At 48.2% G+C, this 24,639-nt stretch overlaps 1 protein-coding gene and 1 pseudogene across 2 annotated transcripts in view; one reads left to right on the forward strand and one right to left on the reverse strand.

Moving 5' to 3' along the window:
• The window catches only part of LOC134928209 (ethanolaminephosphotransferase 1-like), a 185,348-nt gene that overhangs the window by 154,927 nt on the left and 5,782 nt on the right, over positions 1–24,639 (reverse strand). The gene's annotated exons all lie outside the window — the stretch shown is intronic.
• On the forward strand, positions 4,063–4,266 carry LOC134931228 (small nucleolar RNA U3; annotated as a pseudogene).

Genomic DNA, 24,639 nt, shown 5'->3' on the forward strand with positions numbered 1-24,639 from the left:
CTAGCGGGAACACTACATGATATGCTCCCCAGCCGTGCCAGCTACACATGACATGCCCCCCAGCAGTGCCAGATACAGAAATGCCCCCACAGTGCCAGATACATAAATGCCCCCACAGTGCCAGATACGTCCCCACAGTTCCAGATAAATGCCCCCACAGTGCAGATATGCCCCCACAGTGCCAGATAAATGCCCCCACAGTGCCAGATAAATGCCCCCACAGTGCCAGATAAATGCCTCCACAGTGCCAGATACATAAATGCCCCCACAGTGCCAGATATGTCCCCACAGTTCCAGATACATAAATGCTCCTACAGTGCCAGATACATAAATTCCCCCACAGTGCCAGATATGCCCCCACAGTGCCAGATATGCCCCCACAGTGCCAGATACATAAATGCCCCCACAGTGCCAGATATGCCCCTACAGTGACAGAAATGCCCCCACAGTGCCAGAAATGCCCCCACAATGCCAGATATGCCCCCACAGTGCCAGATATGCCCCCACAGTGCCGGATATGCCCCCACAGTGCCAGATATGCCCCCACAGTGCCAGATACATAAATGCCCCCACAGTGCCAGATATGCCCCCACAGTGCCAGATAAATGCCCCCACAGTGCAGATATGCCCCCACAGTGCCAGATAAATACCACCACAGTGCCAGATAAATGCCCCCACAGTGCCAGATAAATGCCCCCACAGTGCCACCCATCCATAAATGTGCCTCCCCCCCAAATACCTGCGGCGCTGAGAGGGGGAGGAGTACTGCTGTCCGATGGCGGGCGGGCGGATGGCCTGCGAGTGCGGGTCCGGGTCCAGGTGAGGGCGGACGGGCGGCCTTCAAGGCGCTTGTGTGCGCTATGCGCGCTGCGCGGTGCCGGCGTCTGACGTTAGACACCGGCGCAGCGCACACAGGAGGTCACGGCGGCCGGGCCAACAATGCACAGGGCCGGCTCCAGCCTCGAATATGGCGGCGCCAGCGCGTGGCGCCCTGCGCAGTTGCTCTATTCGTACATGCCTAGAGCCGGCCCTGCTAATGCCTCCGCCTGATCGACAGCCAGAAGCTTTCTGGGGATTGGCGGCGATGGAGTGTTTCCGGAGAAAACGGGGGCATGCCTGTGGCGGCTTCAGAGCGGCTGCATGTTGTCACTGCAGCCGCTCCAATAAAAAAATGGCAGCGGGAAGGCTTCCATAGTTTCTGCGACCATGCTCTAATTGCGTCGCGATCGCAATTAGAGCGTGATCACAGTTGGTAGGCGGCGGGTAGCATGCTGGGCGGCCTTGACCTGCAAGGGGCGAACCCCAGCACGCAATTGCACTAGTAGCAGATTCTGCTAAAAAGCAGAATCTGCTACTCTTACTGAATTAGGTCTGTAGTAAGTGATATGGTAATTATCCTGGCACCAGCAAAGGGGTTTTAAGGCGACTGAACAAGCCTTTTCTTTGTAATGACCATAGGGTGTCTCCTGTTTGTATTTGTGTAAAATGTCCAGCAGGTTTAGGGGAAAACAATTTGCTTTTAAGAATTTCCTGAACATTTGTGACCGTTATGTGCTAAATCGGATTGTGTTTTAGGAAAGCAAACTTGTTGGGATGTAGTTAAAATGCCGCTAGATGGGATCCCGGTGGTCGAAATACTACTACTAATATGGAGCTCAGATCCCAGTGTCAAGAAAACAACGTACGGAATTCCGATTGTTCTTACAGCGTCTCGCCGCGTGCAGCGGGGGTGGGGGGGTAGTTTAGGCACTAGAAGTGGGGTTAGGTTGCAGGGATGGAAGGTTATGGTTAGGTTTCGAGGAGGGGGGTCATTTTTACCGGGAGGTTAGGGTCAGGCAACAAGCGGGGAGGGTTGGGTTTAGGCAGCTATGGAAGAAAGGCGACAGTCCGGTTTCTTTATAATGTAAAACAGAGTTATTTAAATTTTGTGAGTGTATCCTCTGATATCAAAAAGGATTTCTACTTCTGCTGAACATCTGTATGCTATGATACCCCCAAGCACCATCTGTAAATGGAAGAGTTAAGACTTTTTGAGCAATAAACATTTTGCCTTTAAGACAACTGCATCGGTATCCTGTGACTAACAGAATCACGCAAAACACTATTTCGTTCTCCAGCTGATCTGGAATGACCCCAATGTCTGCAGAGATTGGTCCATGGTGAGGGGCCAGTGAGAATTAGACGACACCAACCAGGCATTGCCATACATACAGCATGTCTACACATAACCAGAAGTAGACAGCTTCTGGTGCTGATGATAGGAGCCTGGATGGTAGTGAGCTGTTCCACGTGCTGATTGTAGGAGCTTGTTGGTGGCAGTGTTACCTGCCCACTATGCAGTGGGTGGTGTCAGTAGCAGGTGGTTACTGATGATAAGAGGAAACCCCCTTCCAGTGGGCTCAAACAAATCTGTGATCTCTTGACGGAGCGATGTGTATCTGGTCACATTGGTGCTGTGTGGTTGTGGTTAATCTGCGACTTTATACCAATTTCTTTGCAACAAAAGTAATAATCTAGCGAGCCTAGGGGGTAGTTCAGACCTGATCGCTGGGCTGCAAACTTTGCTGTCCTGCGTTCAGATAGTCGCCGCCTCCAGGGAGAGTGTAAATTCGCCAGGCAAGTGTGCAATCCTATGTGTACGCCAAACTGCTAAAATCCACTTTGTGCAGTCTCTGCGCAGCCCAGGACTTACTCCTACAGTGCGAACAGGGTGATCGGGGCCGGAACTGACGTCAGACACCCTCTCTGAAAATGCTTGGCCAAGCCTGCGTTTTTCCGGACACTCCCAATAAATGGTCAGTTACCTCCCACAAACAGCTTCCTCCTGTCAATCACTTTGCGAACGCCCGTGCAATCGGATTTTTCACACCATCCCATCGCTGACCGGCGATGCCCATTGTTGTCCTATGCACGTGCGCATTGCCATACATACAGTATGCATGCACAGTTAGTACCTGAACGCCCGCTGGGCATACATGCACAGCAGCGATCAGATCTGAATCACTCACCTAGTGAACTATAAATGGCTTTGTATGTGGCTACGAATAACACGCTAACTACAGGAGAAAGAATGAAAGTCCTGAAACGCTACCGATTGCATAGTGTTTATGATGGGCCATATATCTACATAGTGCAAGTTAATATGGACATGTGTACCAACACAGTGCACTGTACACACTTCCCCCACACGGTGATTACACTATAGAATATAATGTGTACATTCTTCTCTGTATAAACACATTACAGTATTTGATGTTATTGTATGAATTAAAGATTAATGTAAGTTTGAAAAAAAAATCTTAACATTAAAACAACTGCATATGGATAATATGTAATTGCAACATAAAGTTATTAGCATGCACAATGACATGATTGTGGCCCAACCTCACTGTCTAGCCTGAAGATAATGCTAATTAGCTGCTGCTGTGGCCATACTGTGGGCGGTGTGCCATCATAAACCTCACTGTAAAATGAAGGCACATAGTCTAACTCTTATTAGTATTGAGCAGGGCCTGAATGTTACATTACTGGTCCCCATAGATAACTTTTGGGGAGGGATCGATCAGCAATCCTAATCCACCTTCCTGAGGCCAACACTGTGAACCTCTGAGCAAGCACTGAGGATGATGCCTGGGCTTTATACTGCATGCACCAACCCCTGCACATGGGCAGTAGAACAGGGTATGTGTCTTGGGATACTTTCAGGCAGTGGGATCACATGCCTGGTGCGGGGGTTGCGGCACTCACCTGGGTGTTACCCTCAGAAGGGGTGACACCAAAGTGCCGGCTCTTCTGCAGTGACCGGAGCCGAGTGCTACAGTGTGATATTCACCTGTAGCACTCGGCTCCTGTCACACATGAAGAGCCAGCACTGCACTCAGACCAGTCTCCAGGGGCAGCCATCATCTCCAGGGATGCTGGACACGCCCCCCGAGGTGAAGAAACGGAGAAGCCTACAAGGTCACGCCGCCTTCTGTTAGACTACGCCCCCTTTTCGGACAGCCACCTGGGGGCGTGGAGGTAGCAATGCGGAGTGCGCACCGGGTGTCTCCACACCTGGTGATGTCTCCGGTTTCAGGTATCATTTCTATAGTTTTTAACTTTTGGAAATGTGCTCTAAAGTGTCCACACCTACCAACCATGAGGTAGAGCAATAGTAATCTCTTCTGAGCGTGAAGTGAATTAACAGTGCTAGTTGTAGCTGTGTTTGCTTTTTACTATTCTATAATGGGAGAATAGGAAGAAGAGATTACAAGCTGAGCGTGTGTGGTTTGGGAGGATGGACAGGCACTGCAGAGTCATTCACCTGCATACCGCAGCCCATAGCGGCTGTTTTCTCCTTAATTGGTGTTGTTTCCGCACTGCTTTTATGCCGCACCTGCCATTGCATAAGATTTCCACACTCTTGTACAAAACTCTGTCATTTGATACCTTTCCCAAATATGGCAACTGTCAGCATTGATATAATCGTCTCACTGACTGTCGTACTCAGGTCCCCCCACCATCACCATCCCAAACCTGTATTTTCTGAAAATAGCCTTCCCATTAAATTCAAAACTGGAATTATTTTTTTTTTCATTTTATCTGTGTATGATAGAAACCATTGATTCAAGTTAAAATGTATAAATAGTACCTACCTGTGCTTTTGAAAACCTATAAATTGCTGTCATCATTGATAAATGACAATACAGTTTTTTTTGTTGCTTTTTCACATGTACATAATATCTGAATTACAAGTAATATTATCCATGATACAAAGTAACACAATTCCTGTACACTGCATCAGTCATAAAACTTGGTCAACATACTGTATAACTGTGAAGAAAAGCTGGGTGTGCCCACGCCAACCTATGATACTTTTTCCTTTCTACAAATAAAAAGTGACAAGGACAATTTGATTGGCTGATACGGGCGATAGAAATGCTACAGGTTACCTGTACTGTATAGCTATTGCCAGTGCCAGATCAAGGTCCTCAAGGGCCTGGAGCTGAAATTTCTGAAAGGCCTATTGCATGCCACTGCATGGGGTGTGACCAGCACCACGGGTGTATGTCTACCGATATGGGGGCGTGACCACTGCTGTATATGTATTTTTATTTATATAGAGGAGCATATGGTGCACCTCTATTAAACTATCTGTGAGGGCACCTGGACAAGTAAGGATTTGTTGAGTGGAGTGGATATATACTGTATATATCGCTAAAGTATATAAAACAGAAAGAACAGGAGAGCTGTCGCAGTCACAGCATCTGTTGGGAGTTGTGCATCTGTGACTTTAAGCAAATGTTGCTACAAAGCCCTTCCTGTGTGTACAATGTGCATCCAGATGTGCAAGGACTGAGATACAGACTTTTGAGCATCTATAGACACCACCATCCAGAGCCGGCCATAGGCATAGGCAAACTAGGCAATTGCCTAGGGCATTTGATATGCCTAGGGGCATCATCAGCTTCTGCTGATTAAAATGATATGCAGCATGCCTATATTCTGTGTGTAGCATTTCATATGCAGATACAGCCACACTCACACAGTATATAGGCATGCTGCATATCAGTTTAATCAGCAGAAGCTGTTTGTGCATCCTAGCCACATAGCAATGCAAATAAGATGCATTTTCATAAAAAAAAAAAAGGTGCCCGACGATAGCATTGATGCAAGATTTGTGAGGACACATCTGTATCCAAGCAGAGGCAGAGGTCACAGTGTTAGTGGCAGTGTGAGTGCTGTGTGCATGTGAGTGGGTGGTTGTGCAGTAGTGTTCAGAATATGTTTAAGGAGCATTATGTGTGTCATGTAAAAATGCATTAATAATGTGCAACATATGTGTAAAGGGCCACTATGTGTGTCATTATGTGTATAAGGGCATTAATAATGTGCGGCATATGTGTAACAGGGTACTACTGTATGTGTGTCATTATGTGTATAGGTGCACTAATAATGTGCAGCAAATGTGTAGGGGCACTATGTGTGTCATTATGTGTATAAGGGCATTAATAATGTGTGGCATATGTGTAAGGGACATTATGTGTAAAAGGGCATTAATAAAGGTTGTCATAATGTGTAAGGCGCATTATGTTTATAAGGACATTAATGTGTCTTATGTGTAAGGGGCATTACTGTGTGGAGTTGTGTATAAATGCATTACTAATGTGTGGCATTATGTGTATAAGGTGCTCTACTATGTGGCGTTGCATATAGAAAGGGCACTACTGTGTCGTCTAATGTGAATAAAGAGCAATAAGGTGTGGTGTAATGTGAATAAGGAGCAATTCAGTGTGATGTAATGTGAATAAGGGGCTCTACTGTGAGGGGGTGTAGTACGGGTGACCGGCGGTCTCCTGACCGCCGGTCACCTTACCGACGCCGGGATCCCGGCAGCATACCGACGCCGGGATCCCGGCGGGGAGTGGCGAGTGCAGCAAGCCCCTTGCGGGCTCGCTGCGCTCGCCACGCTGCGGGCTCGGTGGCGACCTGCGGTCGCCACGGGTTCTATTCCCACTCTATGGGTGTCGTGGACACCCACGAGTGGAAATAGTCCCTGTTGGTCGGCATGCCGACCATTGGGATAGTGAGCCGTCGGGCTCACGGAGGAGGTCATGTGACTGTCGGTCAGCCGACCGGCGGTCACATGACTACCACCCCTGTGAGGAGTAACGTTTATAAGGTAAAGTGATACTACTGTGGGATGTAATATGAATTCTGGACATTATCGCAAGATAAAATGTGAATAAAGTTGCAGTACTGTGTGGCGTAATTGGAATTGGGGTTACTATTGTGTGGCCATGCCCCTTCCCAGCAAGAAGATGCCCCTTTTTGGGCTGTGCGTCGAATGTGCGAACTGTTCCTATTTAAAATATAGGGGGTACAAGGACTGCTATGGGTGATGGGTAATGGTGCTGGGAAAGATGTTCAAGGTCAGAGGCAGAACCAGCGGTGGTGCTAGGGGGCACCAGCCAAAATCTTGCCTAGGGCATCATATTGGTTAGGGCCGGCTCTGCCACCATCAGTCACACCTTTAAAGCTTGCATCAAACCTACGGCAGATTTTCCATCTGAGTTTGGCCTCCAATGGGAATGATACAGAAAGAAAGATTACTCTGCGCTAAGTAACACTGTATTAAACAGAAGTGCGCAGTCTGTCATAAAGAGTAATTGACTCAGTAAGACTCCAATATATGTAAACTATTTATATTCGATCTGTTAAAAGTAACAAATATGACAAACATTTAGCATACAATTTGCAACAATTGTCTATTCTGTCTTAAGAGCAACAATTGATGTATCAGACAATATATATTTAAAACTAATTCGTTGGTTCTGTTAGGTGAATAATAATTTAAGAAACACTGGCGTCCCAGTGTCTATTTATATAAAAGGTCCCGCAATAAATAATCACAGTCTCGTGGTGAATAGCTTAAGAAGATTGCAGTATATAATTACCCACGTGCTGGTTCCTGAGACAAATTGTAGACAGGGTCCGTTTTGTAAAATAATGCACGTATGGAGGTATAACTTGCTCATATAGCTGTTCAAGGCAATATAGAACTACTGCTCCATTATAAGCACAGCGCCGCTCCAGAATAAAATGATAAATTGCTGGTCATATAACACTGTAGGCGGACCTCAAAGGGCTCTCTCCACGTAACGGATGTTAGACCTCACGGCGGAGGCCAGTAGCATTCACCCGGTAAAGGCAGATGAAGTCCTGCGATATTGCAGTGCGCCTGCAGGGAGCCGTGAGCGGTCTTGATCAGTGGATAAGCGCCGGCTGGAATGCCCGGCGTGTAACGTACAGGGATGTGCTGTGGCTGTGGAGAGCCGTGAGCGGGCTCAATTAGCGGATTAACACCAAACAGAAAACCAAACGTTGAAGGTGGGCGTCAACGCGTTTGATCTCCTAGCAACTGGAGACTTCCTCAAGACGAATGCCTCCCCTCTCTTCAATCCAGAATTTATACTTGTCTTTTGACTTCAATCACAGCAGCTGTGTCCATTTAATAAATACTGCTATTTAAGTTATATATAGATGGATTTCTCAAAAAAAGATTTTATATATAAACATAGCTAATTAAAAAACAGAGTTCTTATATATTAAGTACATACTGAGTCAATCTGCATAAATTGTTCCACAATAAAGATATTAATTTAATTAGGACTAATCTGTCACATAATCAAACACAATGTTTACTTAAATAAACCCTCCTGCATTGTGTTATTACTTTATTGCTAAACATATGATACCTTATTAGAGGTAAAGACCTTTAGAGTCCTATACTATTTCACATCTAACACCGATTAATAATACACTGATAATAACATACTAATCGTTTTTTTATTTATTTCTAAAGCGTATTTTTCTCTATAAATTAAAGAAAAACCAAACAAGTTTGGTTGTTTATACATACAGTATACAATATATACTGTATATATGTACATATATATATATATATATATATATACATATACATATACAGTATATATATATATATATATATATATATATTAAAAGGCAGTGCTTCAGATCTAGTTTAACTTATTATTAGTAGTAGTGCATCAGCCAGGCTGGCAGCTAGGACTGACAGCTCGCCTCAACTCAGGAGGACACTCAGCCGGCAGGCTCAGGCCACCTTTAGGGACACACACTGTTCCTGCTGCTTCCTTCTTGTGGTGGTGGGACAGCGCCTCTGTGCTTCTCTGAAGTCGCTGCGTTTGCGGCGCAGCAGGGAGACCAGACTAGTGAAGCCTTTCATTGCGCCACGCCGCCGCCACCACTAGTATACAATAGATGCCGGCGGCGGGGATACGCCAGTGCCGCGGGAGGAGTTGAAGGGGCGTCGCGCTCTGGGGGTGGCGGAAAGGGCGGAGTGGTGACACGTTTGGCTTGTGGCAGGATGCTGTAGACAAGAAAACATTTTTTTCTTGTCTACAGCAATGGCTCTGCATGTGTTGTGGGCCTATTTTAATGGGGGGCCTGGAGCTGCAGCTCCATCCGCCCCATTGTTAATCCGGCCCTGGCTATTGCTATAAATGTCCCTCGCTGTGCTTACTAGAACCTTGCCTCAATTTCTATATACTTTAGTGCAATCTTGTACATCAGGCAGTACAGAATAACGAGATTTATGGTAAGAACTTACCTTTGTTAAATCTCTTTCTGCGAGGTACACTGGGCTCCACAAGGATTGGACAATGGGGTGTAGACTGTAGAGTAGGATCTTGATCCGAGGCACCAACAGGCTCTAAGCTTTGACTGTTCCCAGAATGCACAGCGCCGCCTCCTCTATAACCCCGCCTCCCTGCACAGGAGCTCAGTTTTTAGTTAACCAGCCCAATGCAGTAGCAGGAAAAGAGACGACAACAGTTAGTAGCCACATACATCACACTCTCACGACAAGAGAAGTGTCAGCGGCTAATGCCATACCAACCCAAAGAAGCTAAGTGCGTCAGGGTGGGCGCCTTGTGGAGCCCAGTGTACCTCGCAGAAAGAGATTTAACAAAGGTAAGTTCTTACCATAAATCTCGTTTTCTGCTGCGGGGTACACTGGGCTCCACAAGGATTGGACAATGGGGATGTCCTAAAGCAGTTCCTTATGGGAGGGGACGCACTGTAGCGGGCACAAGAACCCGGAGTCCAAAGGAAGCATCCTGGGAAGCGGCAGCATCGAAGGCATAGAACCTTATGAACGTGTTCCCGGAGGACCACGTAGCCGCCTTGCACAATTGTTCAAGGGTCGCAACACGTTGGGCCGCCCAAAAAGGTCCAACAGACCGAGTAGAATGGGCCGTAATGTGAGTAGGAGCTGATAGACCAGCTTTCACATAAGCATGTGCAATCACCATTCTACTCCATCTGGCCAGGGTCTGCTTGTGAGCAGGCCAGCCACGTTGTGAAATCCAAACAAAACAAAGAGAGAATCAGATTTTCGAACAGAAGCAGTTCTCTTCACGTAGATACGGAGAGCCCGTACCACATCCAAAGACCTCTATTTGGGAGACAGATCAGGAGAGACAAGGGCCGGAACCACAATCTCCTGATTAAGGTGGAACGAAGAAACCACCTTAGGTAAATATCCGGGACGAGTCCTAAGAACCGCCCGGTCACAGTGAAAAATCAGATATGGGGAACTACAAGGCAAGGCACCCAGATCCGACACTCTGCTAGCAGAGGCAATAGCCAGCAAGAACACCACCTTAAGGGAAAGCCACTTAAGGTCAGCTGAACCCAGGAGTTCAAACGGAGGCTCCTGCAACGCCTCCAAAACCACCGACAAGTCCCAAGGAGCCACAGGCGGGTCATAGGGAGGTTGGATACGCAACACACCCTGAGTGAAAGTATGAACATCCGGTAAAGTCGCAATTTTTCTCTGAAACCACACCGACAAGGCAGAAATATGAACCTTGAGGGAGGCCAGACGCAGGCCTAAATCTAGGCCCTGCTGCAGAAAAGCCAAAAGTTTGGCTGTACTAAACTTGGAAGCATCATAATTATTAGATGCGCACCAAACAAAGTAGGAATGCCAGACCCTTTAGTAAATCCGAGCAGAAGCCGGTTTCCGGGCCCGCAACATAGTTTTAATGACCTCTTCAGAAAAACCCTTAGCCCTCAAGACGGAAGCTTCAAGAGCCACGCCGTCAAAGACAGCCGGGCTAGGTCCTGGTAGACACAGGGGCCCTGAACAAGGAGGTCTGGGCGTTGTGGAAGCAGAAGTGGACACTCTGACGATAGGCCTTGCAGGTCTGAGAACCAGTGCCGTCTGGGCCACGCCGGAGCTATGAGAAGCAGATTTCATTTTTCTTGCTTGAACTTCCGAAGTACCCTGGGCAGGAGTGACACCGGAGGGAACACGTACGGCAGCCGAAACCTCCACGGCACCGCCAGCGCATCCACCAATGCTGCTTGAGGATCCCTTGTTCTTGCTCCGAAGACCGGAACCTTGTGATTGTGTCGAGACGCCATCAGATCTACATCTGGAAGACCCCACTTTTCCACTAGGAGTTGAAACACTTCTGGATGGAGGCTCCATTCGCCGGCATGCACGTCCTGACGACTGAGAAAGTCCGCTTCCCAATTCAGGACTCCCGGAATGAATATTGCCGATATGGCCGGTAGATGGCGTTCCGCCCAACGTAGAATCCGTGACACTTCCTTCATTGCTGAACGGCTTCGAGTGCTGCCTTGATGATTTATGTAAGCCACAGTGGTGGCGTTGTCCGACTGTATTTGAACAGGACGGTTCTGAATTAAATGCTGGGCCAGGTTCACGCATTGAAGACCGCCCGCAATTCCAGAATGTTGATCGAGAGGAGAGACTCCTCCTTGGTCCACCGACCCTGAAGGGAGTGTTGCTCCAGCACCGCGCCCCAACTTCTTAGACTGGAATCTGTCGTCAACAGGACCCAGTTGGATATCCAGAAGGGACGACCCCTGCACAACTGTTGGTCCCGGAGCCACCAAAGTAGCGACAGACGGACCTCCGGAGTTAATGAGATCATGTGAGACCTGATCCGGTGAGGCAGGCCGTCCCACTTGGCTAGAATCAGCCTCTGGAGGGGGCAAGAATGGAATTGAGCATACTCCACCATGTCGAATGCTGAGACCATGAGGCCCAGCACCTGCATTGCCGAATGTATCGACACTTGCAGACGAGAAAGGAAGCAACGAATCTTGTCCTGAAGCTTCAGGACTTTCTCCTGAGACAAGAACAACCGCTGGTTGTGAGTGTCCAATAGCGCTCCCAGGTGCACCATGCTCTAAGCAGGGACCAGGGAGGATTTCTTCCAGTTGATGAGCCACCCGTGGGCTTGTAGAAACCGGACCGTCATATCCAGATGACACAGGAGAAGTTCTGGGGAATTTGCTAGGATTAACAAGTCGTCCAGGTACGGCAGTATCCTGACCCCTTGACGGCGGAGTACCACCGTCATCACCGCCATTACTTTGGTGAAGACTCGCGGAGCCGTTGTCAAACCAAAAGGTAACGCCCGAAACTGGTAATGAAGGTTGCCAATAGCGAACCTCAGGTATTGCTGATGTGACGCTGCTATAGGAATATGCAGGTAAGCATCCTGTATATCCAGGGAGACCATGTAGTCCCCAGGTTCCAAGGCCAGAACTATAGAGCGAAGGGGTTCCATACGGAACTTGGAAACCTTAACAAACCTGTTCAATGCCTTGAGGTTGAGAATGGGCCAGGGAGACCCATTCGGTTTCGGGACTAGAAACAGCGGAGAATAGTACCCCCGGCCCCTCTGAGCAAGAGGCACCTGTACTACGACTCCTGTTTCCAGGAGGGTCTGTACCACCGAATGCAGAGTGTTTGCCTTTGTCTGGTCCGACGGGATGTCTGTCTGGCAATATCGATGAGGGGGTCGGTTTTTGAAGGCTATGGCGTAACCTCGAGTGACGACTTCCCGTACCCAGGCATCTGAAGCGGTCTTCAACCATTCCTGGGTATACCCTAGAAGCCGGCCCCCCAACCTGGGATCCCCCAGGGGGAGGCCCGCCCCGTCATGCGGCAGGCTTATCGGTCTTGGAAGCTGGCTGACGGGCAGCCCAGGCTCTTTTGGGCTTCGGCTTACCAGGTTTGGAAGTGCGGGCCTGCTTGTTGTACGCCTGACCTTCTGCTTTACCTGAAGGGCGAAAGGACGTACCTTTAGCCTTCGACACAGAAGGAGCGGTATTTGGTAGACAGGCAGTTTTGGCAGTAGCCAAGTCAGCCACTATCTTATTTAAGTCCTCCCCAAACAGAATATCTCCCTTGAAAGGGAGTACCTCCAGGGTTTTTCTAGAGTCCAGATCCACAGACCAGGATCTCAGCCACAATATCCGGCGAGCCAGGACTGACGTAGTAGAGGCCTTGGCTGCTAGGATACCGGCATCTGAAGCCACCTCTTTAATATAGCGAGAAGCTGTGACAATATATGACAAGCATTGTCTAGCATGGTCAGAGGAGATTTCAGTATCTAACTCCAAGGCCCACGCTTCAATAGCCTCGGCAGCCCATGTAGCTGCAATAGTGGGCCTTTGCGCAGCACCCGTGAGGGTGTAAATCGCTTTCAGACAACCCTCCACACGCTTATCCGTAGGCTCTTTTAAAGACGTGACGGTAGTGACAGGCAGAGCTGAGGAAACCACCATCCTAGCCACATGCGAGTCCACTGGAGGAGGCGTTTCCCAATTCTTAGACAGCTCTGGCGCTCGATAGCGAGCCAGCATTTTCTTGTGAGGTACAAACTTCGTACCCGGGTTTTCCCAGGGTTCCTGACGTATATCCACTAGGTGGTCAGAGTGAGGTAAAACTTGTTTAACCACCTTCTGACGCTTGAACCTATCTGGTTTCTTAGGAGGGACGGATGGCTCGGGATCATCCGTAATCTGTAGAATTAACTTAATAGCCTCCACAAGATCAGGAACATCCACATGTGAACTACCGTCCCCATCAGCCGTATCTGAGTCAGAACCTGTGGGGTCAGTATACGTGCCGTCTTCATCAGACGAGGTGTCAGTGACAACAGTGGATTGTGAGGAGACAAGCGCTCGCTTAGAGGACCCCTTGGACTTAGGCGAGCGATGCTCAGACTTTTTAGTAGTCAGGGACTGGTTCAACTTCTTCAATTGAGCAGATAAATTGTCCGCCCACGGCGGGTTAGCTGCAGGGACCACATACGGTTGTACCGGCATTGGGGGTCCCATAGGGGGTGTTAGTTTATGAACTAGCGTATGCAGAAACGTGGAAAAAGCAGGCCACGGTGGGTCATTATGTACCTCCGTTGCCACAGTTCCACTGGGGGGCAAGGAGCCCCCAGAACCAGAGCCCACTGCTGCTATATTCTCCTCATATGGATCTGTGGCTTCAGCAACACCGGCAGTGTGTTCAGTCCCAGAACCGTTACCCTCAGAAGCAGACATGATATACTTGCAGTATGAGGTAACACAGTACAATTATCAGCAGCACTATACCTCTAAACCCAAACCCCTGCGCAGTGTAGTCAGCACCAGCAGAGATAAAGGAGAGATATGGTGACTAAAACACAGAGAAAAATACGTAATACAGTATATCTTTGTGAAAAACCTATATTAGATAAAATCTGACGCACCAAGCCCCCTCAGGTTATAGAATATAGGGATAGCAAGTTGAGTGAAAGACACGAAATGGACAACACTCAGCTATCAGATGCACACACAGATAGTCACAGTTTGTACAATGCAGAGGTTATTACTGACAATTATACCCCTTTTCCACTAGCTCAAAAAACACGGGTAAATGCACGGGGGCGCGCATTTACCCGTGTTTTTTGCAAGTGGAAAAGGGTAAACCCGGATCAAGTGATCCGGGAATCCTACCCTGGTAGCTAGCCGGGTTGAACACGTGTTCAACCCGGCTAGCTGTCTAGTGTGAACGGGAGCCGTGTCGAGGTGACACGGCTCCCGTTCACAGTGCATAGGGAAGGCGGCGCTGGGAGATCATGTGATCTCCCTGCGCCGCCCCTGCCGTGTCACTAGAAGCCTCACCAACCCGGCATTTGCCGGGTTGTGACTGCTAATGGGAAAGGGACCGAGCACGGGTCGCAGCAGGGGGCAGCTCCCGTGTCAGGCTCCCGGCTGCGACCCGTGCTCGTTAGTGGAAAAGGGGTATAATACTGCACTGGACTAGCTTACACAGCTATATAACAATAGATATAACAGTACACAGTAAGAACTGGATGTATATCACAGGGTAATTGTACTATAAAACCCTGACTAAGTGCAATCTTTCTTACTAACACTGACTAAAAAAGGCAGGTAGAATACTTAAGTGTCATGTAAAGTCACAGCACTGACAACCAGGCGGCTTTACATAGGAGGATTTGCCCAAGCAGTCCCAGGAACAGTGAGCTGAGGGATAATGGCGCCGCAGACACTGACAGGGAGTGTGGAAAAGACAGAGATGCAGCTCCAGGGCGGGAACACTTGCTAGAAATGGCGCCCTGGGGCTGGGGGAGGGGCTTCAGGTCTAAGCCTTATCCCCTCTGCTGGCAAAACCACCGGGTACGATATAAGAATTGGTTTAGAGAGAAAACCTGACCTGCGCCCATGCCCTGGTGATCTAGTGGGATTGCTTGTATTCACAATGTCCACCGCCAGAGCGCGCGGCCCGCCTCCCACTGACCGCGCCGGATCGCGTTAAAGACCGGGTCCCGCAAGCGGGACCCACTTACCACCTCCCAAAGCGCGGCCACGCAATCCTGGAGAGCCCCAGCCGTGTGTGTCTAACGTGAATAAAACCGGAGCCTCCGCTGTAGGTACCCGGCAACCAGGGCTCGGGAGTGTACAGCGCCGCTGGGGAGAGCTGGAGCTGCAGTAGTGAATGTAACAAGACATTTACCACCACTGCTGCCCTTGAAGTCTTCACTTTTTACCTCATAAAAAGCATTTCTTAGGGCTGCTTGGAGCAGCCCCTCTGTTAAGTGCCTGCTTACTGCAGCACCAACTTACAAAACTGAGCTCCTGTGCAGGGTGGCGGGGTTATAGAGGAGGTGGCGCTGTGCATTCTGGGAACAGTCAAAACTTTGAGCCTGTTGGTGCCTCGGATCAAGATCCTACTCTACACCCCATTGTCCAATCCTTGAGGAGCCCAGTGTACCCCGCAGCAGAAATACTGATATACTGTATATGGCAATAATACGATTTTACTTACCGGTAAATCTATTTCTCGTAGTCCGTAGAGGATGCTGGGGACTCCGTAAGGACCATGGGGATAGACGGGCTCCGTAGGAGACATGGGCACTTTAAGAAAGAATTTAGTTCCTGGTGTGCACTGGCTCCTCCCTCTATGCCCCTCCTCCAGACCTCAGTTAGAGAAACTGTGCCCAGAGGAGATGGACAGTACAAGGAAAGGATTTTGTTAATCCAAGGGCAAGATTCATACCAGCCACACCAATCACACCGTATAACTTGTGATAACTACCCAGTTAACAGTATGAAAACAACATATCATCAGTGCAAGACCGATGCAACTATAACGTAACCCTTATTGTAGCAATAACTATATACAAGTATTGCAGAAGAAGTCCGCACTTGGGACGGGCGCCCAGCATCCTCTACGGACTACGAGAAATAGATTTACCGGTAAGTAAAATCTTATTTTCTCTAACGTCCTAGAGGATGCTGGGGACTCCGTAAGGACCATGGGGATTATACCAAAGCTCCCAAACGGGCGGGAGAGTGTGGATGACTCTGCAGCACCGATTGAGCAAATATGAGGTCCTCCTCAGCCAGGGTATCAAACCTATAGAATCTTGTAAAAGTGTTTGAACCCGACCAAGTAGCAGCTCGACACAGCTGTAGTGCCGAGACCCCCCGGGCAGCCGCCCAAGAAGAGCCCACCTTCCTAGTGGAATGGGCCTTGACTGATTTTGGTAACGGCAATCCAGCCGTAGAATGCGCTTGCTGAATCGTGTTACAAATCCAGCGAGCAATAGTTTGCTTTGAAGCAGGGGCACCAATCTTGTTGGATGCATACAGGACAAACAGCGCTTCAGTTTTCCTGACTCTAGCCATTCTGGCCATGTAAATTTTCAAAGCCCTGACCACATCAAGTAACTCGGAATCCTCCAAGTCACGTGTAGCCACAGGCACCACAATAGGTTGGTTCATATGAAAAGATGATACCACTTTTGGCAGAAATTGCGAACGGGTCCGCAATTCTGCTCTATCCATATGGAAAACCAGATAGGGGCTTTTATTTGACAAAGCCGCTAATTCTTCTGACACACGTCTAGCCGAAGCCAAGGCTAATAACATGACCACCTTCCACGTGAGATATTTTAACTCCGCCGTTTTAAGTGGTTCAAACCAGTGTGACTTTAGGAAACTTAACACCACGTTAAGATCCCAAGGTGCCACCGGAGGCACAAAAGGAGGCTGAATACGCAGCACTCCTTTTACAAACGTCTGACTTCTGGTAGAGAAGCCAACTCTTTTTGAAAGAAAATGGATAGGGCCGAAATCTGAACCTTAATGGAGCCTAAGTTTTAGGTCCAAATTCACTCCAGTTTGTAGGAAGTGAAGGAAACGGCCCAGATGGAATTCTTCCGTAGGAGCATTCCTGGCCTCACACCAAGAAACATATTTTCGCCATATACGGTGATAATGTTAAGATGTCACGTCCTTCCTAGCCTTTATCAGCGTAGGAATGACCTCATCCGGAATGCCTTTTTCCGCTAGGATCCGGCGTTCAACCGCCATGCCGTCAAACGCAGCCGCGGTAAGTCTTGGAACAGACATGGGCCCTGTTGCAACAGGTCCTGCCTTAGAGGAAGAGGCCACGGATTTTCTGTAAGCATTTCCTGCAGATCCGGATACCAGATCCTTTGTGGCCAATCTGGAACAATGAGGATTGTTCTCACTCCTTCTTTTTCTTATTATTCTCAACCCTTGGGTATGAGAGGAAGAGGAGAAAATACATAGACTGACTGGAACACCCACGGTGTCACTAGGGCGTCTACCGCTACTGCCTGAGGGTCTCTTGACCAGGCGCAATAACTCTGCAGCTTTTTGTTGAGGCGGGACGCCATTCTGTCTATCTGTGGCAGTCCCCACCGAACTGCAATCTGTGCGAAGACTTCCTGATGAAGTCTCCACTCTCCAGGACTTATGTCTGGTGAGGAAGTCTGCTTTCCAGTTGTTCACTTCCGGAATGAACACTGTTGACAGTGCTCTTACATGATTCTCCGCCCAGCGAAGAATTCTGGTGGCTTTCGCCATCGCCACTCTGCTCCTTGTGCCGCCTTGGCGGTTTACATGAGCTACTGCGGTGACGTTGTCTAACTGGATCAGAACCGGTTGGTCGCGAAGAAAGGTCTCCGCTTGACGTAGGGCGTTGTATATGGCCCTTAGTTCCAATATGTTGATGTGAAGACAAGTCTCTTGACTTGACCAAAGACCTTGGAAATTTCTTCCCTGTGTGACTGCTCCCCAGCCTCGGAGGCTCGCGTCCGTGGTCACCAGGATCTAGTCCTGAATGCCGAATCTGCGGCCCTCTAGAAGGTGAGCACTCTGCAGCCACCACAGGAGAGATACCCTGGCCCTGGGGGATAGGGTGATCAACTGATTAATCTATAGATGTGACCCGGACCACTTGTCCAGTAGGTCCCATTGGAAAGTCCTCGCATGGAACCTGCTGAAGGGAATGTTTTTCCCAGGACTCGAGTGCAGTGATGCACTGACACCTGTCTTGGTTTCAATAGGTCCCTGACTAGAGTCATGAGTTCCTGGGCCTTCTCTATCTGAAGGTAAACCCATTTCTGGTCTGTATCCAGAATCATATCCAAGAAGGGCAGACGAGTTATAGGAACCAACTGTGACCTTGGGAAATTGAGAATCCAGCCGTGTTGCTGTGACACCTTCAGCGAAAGTGACACGCTGTTCAACAACTGCTCTTTTGATCTCGCCCTTATTAGGAGATCGTCCAAGTATGGGACAAATGTGACTCCTTGCTTGCGTAGGAGCACCATTATTTCCGCCAATTACCCTGAAATTGGTAATGACAATCCTGTATCGCAATTGTCAGGTACGCCTGATGGGGTGGATAAATGGGAACATGAAGGTATGCAGCCTTTATGTTTAGATACACCATCAAATCCCCCCCTTCCAGGCTGGCGATGATCGCTCTGGGCGATTCCACTTTAAATTTGAACCTTTTCCCGTATAGGTTCAGAGATTTTAATTTTAAAAATAGGTCTGACCGAACCGTACGGTTTCGGGACTACAGCCAAGGTTGAGTCATATCGCCTTCCTTGTTGCAGGAGGGGAACCTTGAGCACCACCTGTTGGAGATACAATGTGTGAATTGTATTTAATATTATCTCCCTTTCTTGGGGAGAAGCCGGTAGGTCCGATAAGGAAAAACCGGCGAGGAGGCACCTTTCGGATTCCAGCTTGTAACCCTGAGAAACAATTTTTTATTGCCCCGGGAACCACCTGTGAGTGAACTCAGATGTGGCTGAAGAGTTGAAGACGTGCTCCCACTGGGGCGGACTTCCTTAGCGGAGCTCCAGCATGATGCGTTGGATGTAGTAGAGGCCGGGGAGGACTTCTGTTCCTGGGAACTAGCTGTGCCCTGTACCCTTACCTCTGGTAAGAAAGGACGCTCCTCGTACTTTCTTGTTATTCTGCGACCGAAAAAACTGCATTTGATAATGTCGCGCTTTCTTAGGCTGTGAGGGAATATAAGGCAAAAGATCAGAATTACCAGCTACAGCTGTGGAGACCAGGTCCGAGAGCCCTTCTCCACACAATTCCTCAGCCTTGTAAGGTAAACCTTCCATATGCCTCTTTTAGTCGGCATCATCTGTCCATTGCATGTTCCACAGGACACTTCTAGCAGAAATCGACATAGCGTTGACTCTAGAACCCAGTAGACTAATGTCTCTTTGGGCATGTTTTATATATATATATAAGACAGCATCTTTTATATATATATATATATATATATACAAACAGAGAACCCAGCACTCACCAAAGGTTTTTACTCTGTGTGTATATGAAGGGGTTAATCTATGGTTAGCTCTTATTAACCGTGGCCACTAGCTTTCTCATGCACCCCTGTGTGGACTTTATTATCCTGAACCTGTCTCAGCTGTTTTTTAGCAATCATCTTTGAGCCAGTGCAATAGGTGACTAGTGTGCCTTTAAAAGCCATAAAGTCTGTGGCAGGTACACATTACATCTAGCAGGCAGATGATGCAGCAGTGTGGTAGTCAGGTTTTAAGACTCTGTGATAGTGTAGGACCTGTATGAAGGTGGGGTACCTTGAATCGGTATACAGGCTTCCGTGCATTGGCCAATCCACCAACTAAACCCCCATCATTTATTTATTGAATTGTTGAGGATAAGTGAGTTTACTTTGGTGAGTGCTGGGTTCTCTGTTTGTATTTATTAGAGCGATGTGGTCATGGGCTACATGCACCCCGCCCCGTGAGTGGTAAGTACAGCTGTGTACCCCGCTTCTGTGGTGGAGAGTGCAGTGTTACATGCACCCCACCCTGTGAGTGGTAAGTGCATAGCTGTGCCCCGCTTCTGGTGCGGTGAGTGCTGTGGTTTTTACTCTGTGTGTATATATATATATACATATACTAGGGTCAATAACATGGTATCCTTATTTAGGGTTTCAATCTCCGCTGATAAGGTATCTGTCCACGCTGCTACAGCGCTATAAACCCATGCCGACACAATCGCCGGTCTGAGTAGTGTACCAGAATGTGTGTAAATGGACTTCAAAGTACTTTTACTGCAAGCTATCTGCTGGATCCCTGAGGATAGCTGTTAAGTCAGCACTACCTTTTGGGTAAACGTGACAAAGCTTTGTCCACCCTAGGGGAAGATTCCCATCGTATCCTGGCCCTAGTAGGGAAAGGATACTCCCTGAGAATTCTTTTTTTGGGAAGTTGCAGCTTCTTGTCTGGAGATTCCCGCTCTTTTTCTTTATGAGAGGAGGGAAATTTACCTCAGCTTTCTTCCCCTTAAACATGTGTACCCTCGTGTCAGGGACAGATGAGTCATCAGTGATATGCAAAACATCTTTTATTACAATAATCATATATTGAATACTTTTCTGCCAGTTTTGGCTGTAACTTTGCATTATCGTAGTTGACACTGGAGTCAGACTCCGTGTCGATATCAGTGTCTATTATTTTGGATAGTGAGCATTGTGAGACTCTGAAGGTTTCTGCGACATAGGGACAGACCTGTGTAGATTCACTGTCTGTTCTCTAATCTTTTGTGCAATAAATTTACCTCAGCACTTTATTTCACATATCCAATCAGGTGTCGGCGTTGCCGACGGAGACACTGCTCACACACACATTTGCTCCATCTCCTCCTTAGGAGAGCCTTTTACCTCAGACATGTCGACACACACGTACCGACACACCACACACTCAGGGAATGCTCATCTGAAGATAATTCCCCCACAAGGCCCTTTGGAGAGACAGAGAGAGAGTATGCCAGCACACACCCTAGCGCTATATGACCCAGGAAAAAACACAGCAATTTAATGTTTACCCAGTAGCGCTGTTATTATCTGCGCAGAATTATGTGCCCCCCCTCTTCTTTAAAACCCTCTCTTCTACCATGGCATAAGCAGGGGAGAGTCCGGGGAGCTTCCTCTCAGCGGTGCTGTGGAGAAAAACATGGCGCTGGTGAGTGCTGAGGGAGAAGCCCCGCCCCCTCGACGGCGGGCTTCTGTCCCGCTAAAAGTGTAAAATTGGCGGGGGCTCATGCATATATACAGTGTCCAGCTGTATATATGCTCCTTTTGCCAAATAAGAGGTTTATATTGCTGCCCAGGGCGCCCCCCCGCGCCCTGCACCCTTACAGTGACCGGAGTATGTGAGGTGTGTGGGAGCAATGGCGCACAGCTGCAGTGCTGTGCGTTACCTCAGTGAAGATCATGAAGTCTTCTGCCGCCTCTGAAGTCTTCTTTTCTTCTCATACTCACCCGGCTTCTATCTTCCGGCTCTGCGAGGGGGACGGCGGCGCGGCTCCGGGACGGACGGCGAGGGTGAGATCCTGCGTACCAATCCCTCTGGAGCTAATGGTGTCCAGTAGCCTAAGAAGCAGGACCTAGCTTCAGAGAGTAGGGCTGCTTCTCTCCCCTCAGTCCCACGATGCAGGGAGTTTGTTGCCAGCAGAGCTCCCTGAAAATAAAAAAACTAACAAAATACTTTCTATCAGTAAACTCAGGAGAGCTCACTGAAAAGCACCCAGCTCGTCTGGGCACAGTATCAAACTGAGGTCTGGAGGAGGGGCATAGAGGGAGGAGCCAGTGCACACCAGGAACTAAATTCTTTCTTAAAGTGCCCATGTCTCTGGCGGAACCCGTGTATCCCCATGGTCCTTACGGAGTCCCCAGCATCCTCTAGGACGTTAGAGAAATATTAAGAACTTTGAATGCAGCATCTAATCTAATATGCACTGCACAGAACACGCATCAGCAGTCTATGTCATAGTCTTATCTCTTCCCATACTGGTTTTCTTTACTTATGGGTATCAGTGAATCAGGAATATACATGATCTTTGGAACTGGAACATTAGCTATAAGCTTTGCTGAAGATATTAAGGCGTTATGGAACTTTTATGCACAATTTCTATTAATCGTGTTATTTACCAGTCATAAAAAGGCAATTTAATGTGTGCTGTTGTTTGCTCTGTTTATTTATTTTGTATTTGCTGAAATAGCCTTCTTGGTTCTACCTTTTAAATTATTGCCAGTTTAAATCTACAATCTAAATCGCTAGAATTGCACCGGTTCCTGCAAACACAGGGGCCTATGTATCATTACATACAGAAACACAGCATCTAAGTGACCAGAACAAAATCACACATCGTGATTTCTGAGCAGCAATGCAGAGAAGTGTGAAGAAGAGGGTATTATGAAGTGCCTAAGTTTCATTGGTGAGTCGACCTTCCACACCAGCGCGAATATGGGGGACTGAACATCCTAGATCAACAGTGGAGCATGGTGGTCATTCCGAGTTGTTCGCTCGGTAATTTTCTTCGCATCGCAGCGATTTTCCGCTAACTGCGCATGCGCAATGTTCGCACTGCGACTGCGCCAAGTAAATTTGCTATGAAGATTGGTATTTTACTCACGGCATTACAAGGTTTTTTCTTCGTTCTGGAGATCGGAGTGTGATTGACAGGAAGTGGGTGTTTCTGGGCGGAAACTGGCCGTTTTATGGGTGTGTGTGAAAAAATGCTACAGTTTCTGGAAAAAATGCGGGAGTGGCTGGAGAAACGGAGGAGTGTCTGGGTGAACGCTGGGTGTGTTTGTGACGTCAAACCAGGAACGACAAGCACTGAACTGATCGCACTGGAAGAGTAAGTCTCGAGCTACTCAGAAACTGCACAGAGAAGTTTTTTCGCAATATTGCGATTCTTTCGTTCGCAATTTTGATAAGCTAAGATTCACTCCCAGTAGGCGGCGGCTTAGCGTGTGCAATGCTGCTAAAAGCAGCTTGCGAGCGAACAACTCGGAATGAGGGCCCATATGCGGTATTCCTTCTTTTCCCAAGGAAAAATGTTACCGGAGCTTGTTATCTCAATATGCTTGTTAATTGGCTGATGTCTCAACTGCACAAAGACAGTGACAACTTAATTTTTTAACAAGATGAAGCACAGCCACACTGGCACCAAGAAGTAAAAAATTACCTTGCCAAAACACTTCCACAGCGCTGTTATGTTCACTGTACTTGGAACCCAGGAGATAGGGTGGCAGCAGAAGAGTTCCAAGTACAGATGTATGAAGCTGCGACAGAACTGGGATACGCAGCAATACCTAACGGGAATCCTGACTCCACTGTCTCCCCCAAGTGGTCGGTCAACGCCTGCGAGACTATGGTTTCTTGGGCCCACGGCATCCGCGTTTGACGGGCGGATTAGGTCTGCCCGACTCCGATGCCCTCCGGTCTTAGTAGGCGACAAGGCGTTAACTGAGACAGAACAAGGGGAAACCTAACTAAAAACTGACACACAAAAGAAAAGGGGAAACTACTGAAAACTATAACCAAATTTTTGTGCGGCGCGGCCACCAAGAAAAACCATAACAAAAGCAACGCTGCTCAAACGCCAAACACGACACCGTCGTATCTCGACGTGGACAGCAATGGCGGAAACCTCCGCAGAAAACACAAAAGCAAGAAAGTAAGAAATAATACGGCTATGGCCGTAAAATGCGGCAGAGCCGCTACTCCTGACACCGGTACAGGTACACGCAGATGGAACAGGAACCCCAAGGCTGCAGATACAGGATTTCAGGACTGGAAGGTTGGATCAGATTCCAAATGACCAGGCTCCGGACACCAGGACTCAGGATGCAGGGTCACAGAACTGGAAGGCTGTAAAGTTTCCCAAAGATCAGGCTCCGGACACCAGGACTCAGGATACAGGGTCACAGGACTGGAAGGCTGCACAGGAACTCTCCAAGGGCAGGAGGCAGCTCCACAGGAATCTGACAGGTTTTCACTGAAGGTAGGAACGCAGGTGGAGAGTAATGAACTCCGGATTCTGTCAGAACTGAGTACACAGGATTCCAGCTGGATACCACAAGGAATATAATAGCACCAATGCAGGATTCCACTATCAGAAAGGGCCTGGACACAGATGCAATACTGGACATGAAACTAACCAGCAACATACGGGTATCATAACAAACTTCTATCACCAGCACTGGACTGCAGGGCTAGTTGGGTAATAAGGGGAGCACACCCCAATCAGGATGGCTGGAGGCCAGGCACAAAATACTGGCAGGTGAGGTTACACAGACAAGAGCCAGACTGCAGTACACAGACTCACCACATAATGACCAAATATCTGACAGGTGAGGCTTAACACATAGAAAACAGGCTGCAGTTACACAGACTCACCACCGGCGGCCAACAAGAGGCTAAACAAGTACAAGAGAAATCCTGGCATGCAACAGAACTATAACATAAAATTCATTCATTCAGGCGGCAACATGTCTCTCCTATGCTTGCCACCACAAAATCCTGATCTATCATCCTGTGACTTTTTTATGGGAACATGTCAAGGACAAGGTCTTTTTCAAAAATCTTGCAAATCTTGATGATCAGAAACAATTTATAATCTCAGCTATTGATGGAG

Source organism: Pseudophryne corroboree, chromosome 5 (genome assembly GCF_028390025.1).
Source record: "Pseudophryne corroboree isolate aPseCor3 chromosome 5, aPseCor3.hap2, whole genome shotgun sequence".
Lineage (NCBI taxonomy): Eukaryota > Metazoa > Chordata > Amphibia > Anura > Myobatrachidae > Pseudophryne > Pseudophryne corroboree.